The following is a 5,929-nucleotide window of genomic DNA, read 5'->3' on the forward strand; positions in this document are numbered from 1 at the left end:
TGTGCTTCCACCCTCAATAATAGAAACAGAATCAATGCTAGACAGCCTGAGCTCCGCTTTTCTATACACAATATGTGTACACAGTCATAAATAGTATACTTACTATATATCACCCATAAGTACTGTATATATAAATGATATATATATATATATATATATATATATATATATATTTGTGATGTAGTCAAAAGGTTGGCAATGACAATGCTGACATTCAAAATGTCACATTTATGAAGTTGACATTGTCAGAATGTGGACATTAGGCTTAGAAATTTAATGGGAGGGTTGTGGTTAGGCTTTGGGGAGGATAAGGAAAGGCTGTAGGGGAGATGGTTAGCATTGGGCTCTAGAGGGAGGGTTATTGATAGGGATTAGGTTTAGGTATAGTAGAGAAATACTGACTGGAACACTGGAGGATCGGAAATCGGGCCTAGAAGTAACAGTCACATGACCAGAGGGACCCAGAATATGCTGCTGCAGCTGCCAGGAGAAGAGGCCCCTAGGATGAAATGTTGACATTCTACCATCTGGAACAAACCAAATTCCACTGAATGGGGTGCAAATATTTTTTTTTAACTTTGTGTGCATGCAGGATAAAAAGTGGTTGCATTTATGCATGTAGCCCACAAATGATGGGTAGCTTTATTTTTACACCACAATTTAGATTTAAGTTTGGACATGTCTCTCTCACATCTAAATCTCTCTGCACATTTTACATCTGCCCCCCCCCCTCCCTCACACACAGTACAACGTGGTTTTGCCCAGGCATAAAGTTACTATCTTTTTTGACTTGCTCACAATTCAGAATCAGCCCTTATGTGTACAGACTACAAGAGATGATAAAACACTGATTCGGATTAGATGCCCCTCCTTTTTCGGGTGTATGCACTATGGTCAGAAAACTGTGAATCATTATGTGAAAATAAAATAGATTCATGAAGTCATAAACTGTAGAAAATTAAATAAAAATAAACATGCTAAAGCTATACTTGCCTACATTTGCTTTCTCCTCTTAAAGAAAAGCCCGTAGAGGAGATGCAAGTGACCACTCTGGGAGCAGGACCAGGGTCTTAGACCCCTGAGTCCATATCTGCATTTTGCCCTGAATTGTGGGTCTGTGTGTTTGGGTGAGACTAAAATTTGGCCCTACCCAGACCCGTGATTCACATTATTTTTCTCCCCATTGAGCCCCTTTCACTAGAAAGTGGACAGGATGTGGAAGGTCCTCTCACTATTCCAAAATCATGAGTCTCCCAGACCTTCCAGTGGAGTAAGGAAGTATGGCTAAAGCATACATTGATGCAAAGACAGACAGACTAAGAAACTCAGATGTGGAAAGATGTCCACCAAGCAAACAAAAGGAGAGGAGCACTATAAAGTACCATATGACCATGACTCGTAATCAGTAACAGAGAGACAAATACAGATATTACTGGAAGCCACTGTTCAACACAATTAAATACAGCAAAAGAGACTAGAACCAGGCATTTCACAGTAAAGCACCCCAAAATTTTTTATCATTCAATCCACGGGGATACACCACATTCAGATGTTGTATCCACTTTGTTTCTAAGGGGTCTATTCATCAAAACTAAAAATTGTATAGTATAGGCATGTTGGAGTTCCTTAAAAGGTAAGTTTATTATAATTAGCAGTGGCTGTGGGCAATAAAAAGACTTAGCACTGGGCAACTTACACTTGCAAGTGCCAGCAAGGATTGGAGTATACGGGGAGGCGCTTCCATCCAATCAGCATGCAGTGGCTGTGGTGAGAAGAATTCAGCAGGAGTAGGGAGTATCCAGACATGTGGGAGTAATGAGGAGGAGCTCACAACAGTGTCTGCAGACAGCCCAGGACATCTACTGTAACTGCTACACAAGCTGCTGTACCATGTAAATAGTAGCTTGTGAAGGCTTTAGGAGGCTGCACGCCATCTGAGGATGGTGTACAGTTACACAGACAAATTCCAAAATAGTTGCTGGATAGAATATCAAAAATGAAAGTGATGTGCAGTGATTTTTATTTGGAAAATGCCCCCCCATTTTGAAATACAATAGGAGCTGTCACAGAGCATTCTCTTAATCTCTTTATGATTATTGGCCATCAGCTATACCCATGACCCCACAATTCCTAAGATATGACAGATTCCTGTTTTGTAAAGATGAAACTAGAATTCCCTCTGTATTGTACAGCATTGTACAAATGTTACTATAATGTGCTCTTTATTGTATGGAGATAAATATACTTCTCTATGTACTGTATATTGGTAAATAAAATACTCCCTATATTGTATATCAGTGACTTGAATCTGATATAGAGGCTAATGGAATACTTTGTGTATTGAATACCTACCAACATTTGGGATCTAGAAACAGGGACTCCCTTGTGTGTGTCAAAGGTGATCACCCAAAAGATGCATGGCCTGGTGGCAAATCCCATTTTTGGCACATTTGGGGCTTGTCCAGTGCTCCCAGAGCTGCTGAGATTTCCCCAAGTTCACCCCCCACACTGTTTAGATGTAGGGCACATGCATAGAAAAGCAGCAGTAAGAAAGTGCTCCCCCAAACCCCTCCCCACTGTGGGAAACTGCAGCTTGTGTATGGGACAGTCCCCAAAAAGCAGGACTATCCCACCAAAAGTGGGACTGTTGGGGCGTATGGTATTGTAAAAAGATCAATAGAAAATATGGCAATAATGTCTGGCAGCATAATGGTTGAAAATCCGGAGGCACCTGCTTGTGTTTGACATAGGATAAATGTAATCAGCCAGCCCCTGGTGTCATTAGTCAAACTGAATTTTATTTATCAAAGACTAAACCCAATGTTACACAACTGTATTGCGAAGGATAAGGCCATACACTATTCATTATTAACATATTCTCTGTGGAGGATGAGTGGGCCTCATTCTTCACATGCTGTACACATCAAGACTATGGAGACCAAGTCTCAAGTCTTCCTTATGCTAATATGGGAATACGGATCTACTGTAAGTGCTGAAGATCTGTGCTTTGCATGTGGAAGCCTGTCCTGCTCACTACTAATACATCTACAGCCATAGTTGTCAACATTAGTATCTGAACTTTCACCCTCCCCATGCTGAAACAGGAATCCAATTTCTGCCCACACACTATTATCAAACACTGAAGCCGGCATAGCTTTCATGCCCATGAAACTCCCTTGTCACTTCCATGAGACGGAACAGTTCAGTATGTTTGCATTGTTGCCAACCAGTTTTACCTAGAAATGCCCATGGAAAGTGTGGTCTTTAAATGGACGGATAAATTCTTATGTAATAGTGATCTCTGTCTATCTATGCATGCCTGATGAGTTGCATGTGCAGTCTTGCCTAAGTATTTTCAGTGGATATGTCAGGAGTGGCCTTTTATATTGAGAACTTCAAAGATTGGCTGTCTGTCAAAAGGTATTGTTGCTCCTCTAATGCACCCATGGACCCCCTGATGGTTTGAGTAGAGGCTTCTTTAACTGGTCATGACCTAAGACAATGAGTACCTACATGATTTAACTAGAAGGCAAGACCTGGATATGAGCTACATTAGGTACTCCTAGTCTAAGACCTTACATTATTATTATTATTATTATTATTATTATTATTATTATAGTTATTATCATTATTATTATTATTATTATTATTATTATTACCATTTATCTAGATAGCACCTTATGTGTCACTCTACAGAAAAGTTCTGAGATTCACATTAGCCTAATTGGAGCTTACAGTATAAATTCCCTTACACACAAGCAAAATAGTTATGATCCATTGCCAGGATTTCGGACAGTTTCTAGTCCTGGCTGTTATAGGCAGAAGACCCTCCATAGAGGCACTCTAGGGGTCTTATGTAATAGTGCAGGAGTTTCATAACTGCCACCTACTGTTCCCTTAGTGTTAGGTGCACACACCGGTACTTAGGCAGCTGCCAGGTCATATACCTCCGAACAGTAGGGGATTGTGCAACAGACAGGAGTTCACTAGGTATATTGGCTAGAGTAGAAACAGATACTTAAAAAGGGTCAGGGTAATAGCAGAACCAGCATCCACAGGGTTAATAGCAGGATAGTTAGTTCAGTTAGAAAACAGGTGATACTCCAGCCAATATACCTAGTGATCTCTTGTTTGTTGCATAAGCCCCTACTGTTTGGAGGTATAAAACCACCTAAGTACCGGTGTGTGCATCTAACACTAAGGGAACAGCGGGTGGCTGTAATAAGTAGAAGACCCTCCATAGAGGGACTCTAGGGGTCTTACGTAATATTGCAAAAGTTTCATAATATTATCAAGAGCCCAAATTAAATATTTAGCTGGAAGACGAATCCTGCCCAAGTCTTAGCCGATCAGCTTCAGATGCTGAATCAGAAATTTCAGGACTTGTCACTCCAAGTGGCCTCTCATGATCAGAGTCTCCTTGTTTTGAAATGGAATACGATAACATGACTGTGGTAAAAAATGTTATTCTTTTGGCTTTCCAAATCTCCACCAGTTCCAACTTTTATTTTTTGTTGTAGTCCGACTGATGTATAGTACATGTGTCTTTGGGAACATGATGATAATTTTCCTACTTAAGAGGTACAATGTACTTGTTTATTAGTAGTTTTACTATTTTAAAAATTCAGTTCGTTTCTGTTATTGTACCAAATTTTTTACATATTCTCACTACAAATAAAAACAGGATATCATTTGTTGGCTGTATTACACAACAGTATATTGGTAATACAATGGGAGTGGTGGAATGTTTTCTCCTGGTTGTTATGGCATTTGATCGAGATTTGGCTATTAACAGACTTCTTCATTATTTTAACATTATGAGCAAACTAAACACTAAGCTCGCATTAGGTCCATGGATTGCCGAATTTGCCATTGCTTCTGTCTCCACCATATTCATGGCTCACCTAATATTTTGTAATGACCATTTCTTTTGTGATGCGACAGCACTTCAGAATTTGGCTTGCTCTAGTTCATTTATCAGCAGGGTAGTTACAAATTCAGCAGCCATTGTTGTTGTTATGTTCCCTTGCTGTATGCTTAATAGGGTTCTACTTGCACATCATAGTCACCATCTAAATAATTAAAAGTACAAAGGGTAAATACAAAGCTTTCTCCACCAGCTCGTCCCATCTCACTGTAGCCAGTCTATTCTTTGGTACATGCCTTATTGTGTATGCCGGATCAAATAGCAGAAAGTATGACAAATTTCTTGCCCTTATATACATAATAGTCACACCATTGTTCGATCCATTTATTTATGCACTGAGAAACGAGGTTATGAAAAGTACATTATTAAAATCATTTGGTAACATAAATATAATGATTCAAAAACAATCTAGAAAAAAGAAGGCATGCTACAGTACAGAAATAGCTGTGCTTGGAAATCACAAAGCTTGCTCAGAACAATAGCTTCAAATTTATCAGAGACTTAGACCCTCATTTATTATTGATCGCTATTGCAATGACATTACCATCCATGATCTCATAGCAATATGCGATCATAGCACCCGAATGTATCATCCGGGACATACAGGGACACGGGCTCGGAAGGAGCCTGTCCCTGCAATATGCCCGGAGAGCTGCCGGGGCTGCTGCTCATTCGCAGTCATACTGACTGCATATGCCTGGCCACCATTGCTGGGGAGGGTTCTGGAGGAACCCTCCTCCGGCTAATTATGCACGGTGTAGCCCATAGACAGCTGCGGGGGACAATATCCAGAATGCATTGCCTTCTGGATGTTAGTAAATTTGGTAGCATTGCATCCCCCTAAAAACCTATGGGAGACGCAGGCTGCCAGTGGGAATGGAGGGATCACAACAGGTATCTGAGATTATATTATATTAAATGCAGGACTTCAAAAGGTACTAAATGTGTGGAATGAAGGTGAGGGAGAAGTCAAGCATAACTGAAAGACAGTGCACTTGGGGG

General features: G+C 40.3%; 1 pseudogene; it reads left to right on the forward strand.

Annotated features, from left to right (window-relative positions):
* Positions 1-4,430: 4,430 nt before the first annotated feature.
* LOC148481271 (olfactory receptor 1496-like) lies at positions 4,431-5,409 on the forward strand (annotated as a pseudogene).
* Positions 5,410-5,929: the final 520 nt, after the last annotated feature.

The sequence above is a fragment of the Taudactylus pleione genome, unplaced genomic scaffold (assembly GCF_031769625.1).
Source record: "Taudactylus pleione unplaced genomic scaffold, aTauple2 ptg000587l, whole genome shotgun sequence".
NCBI lineage: Eukaryota > Metazoa > Chordata > Amphibia > Anura > Myobatrachidae > Taudactylus > Taudactylus pleione.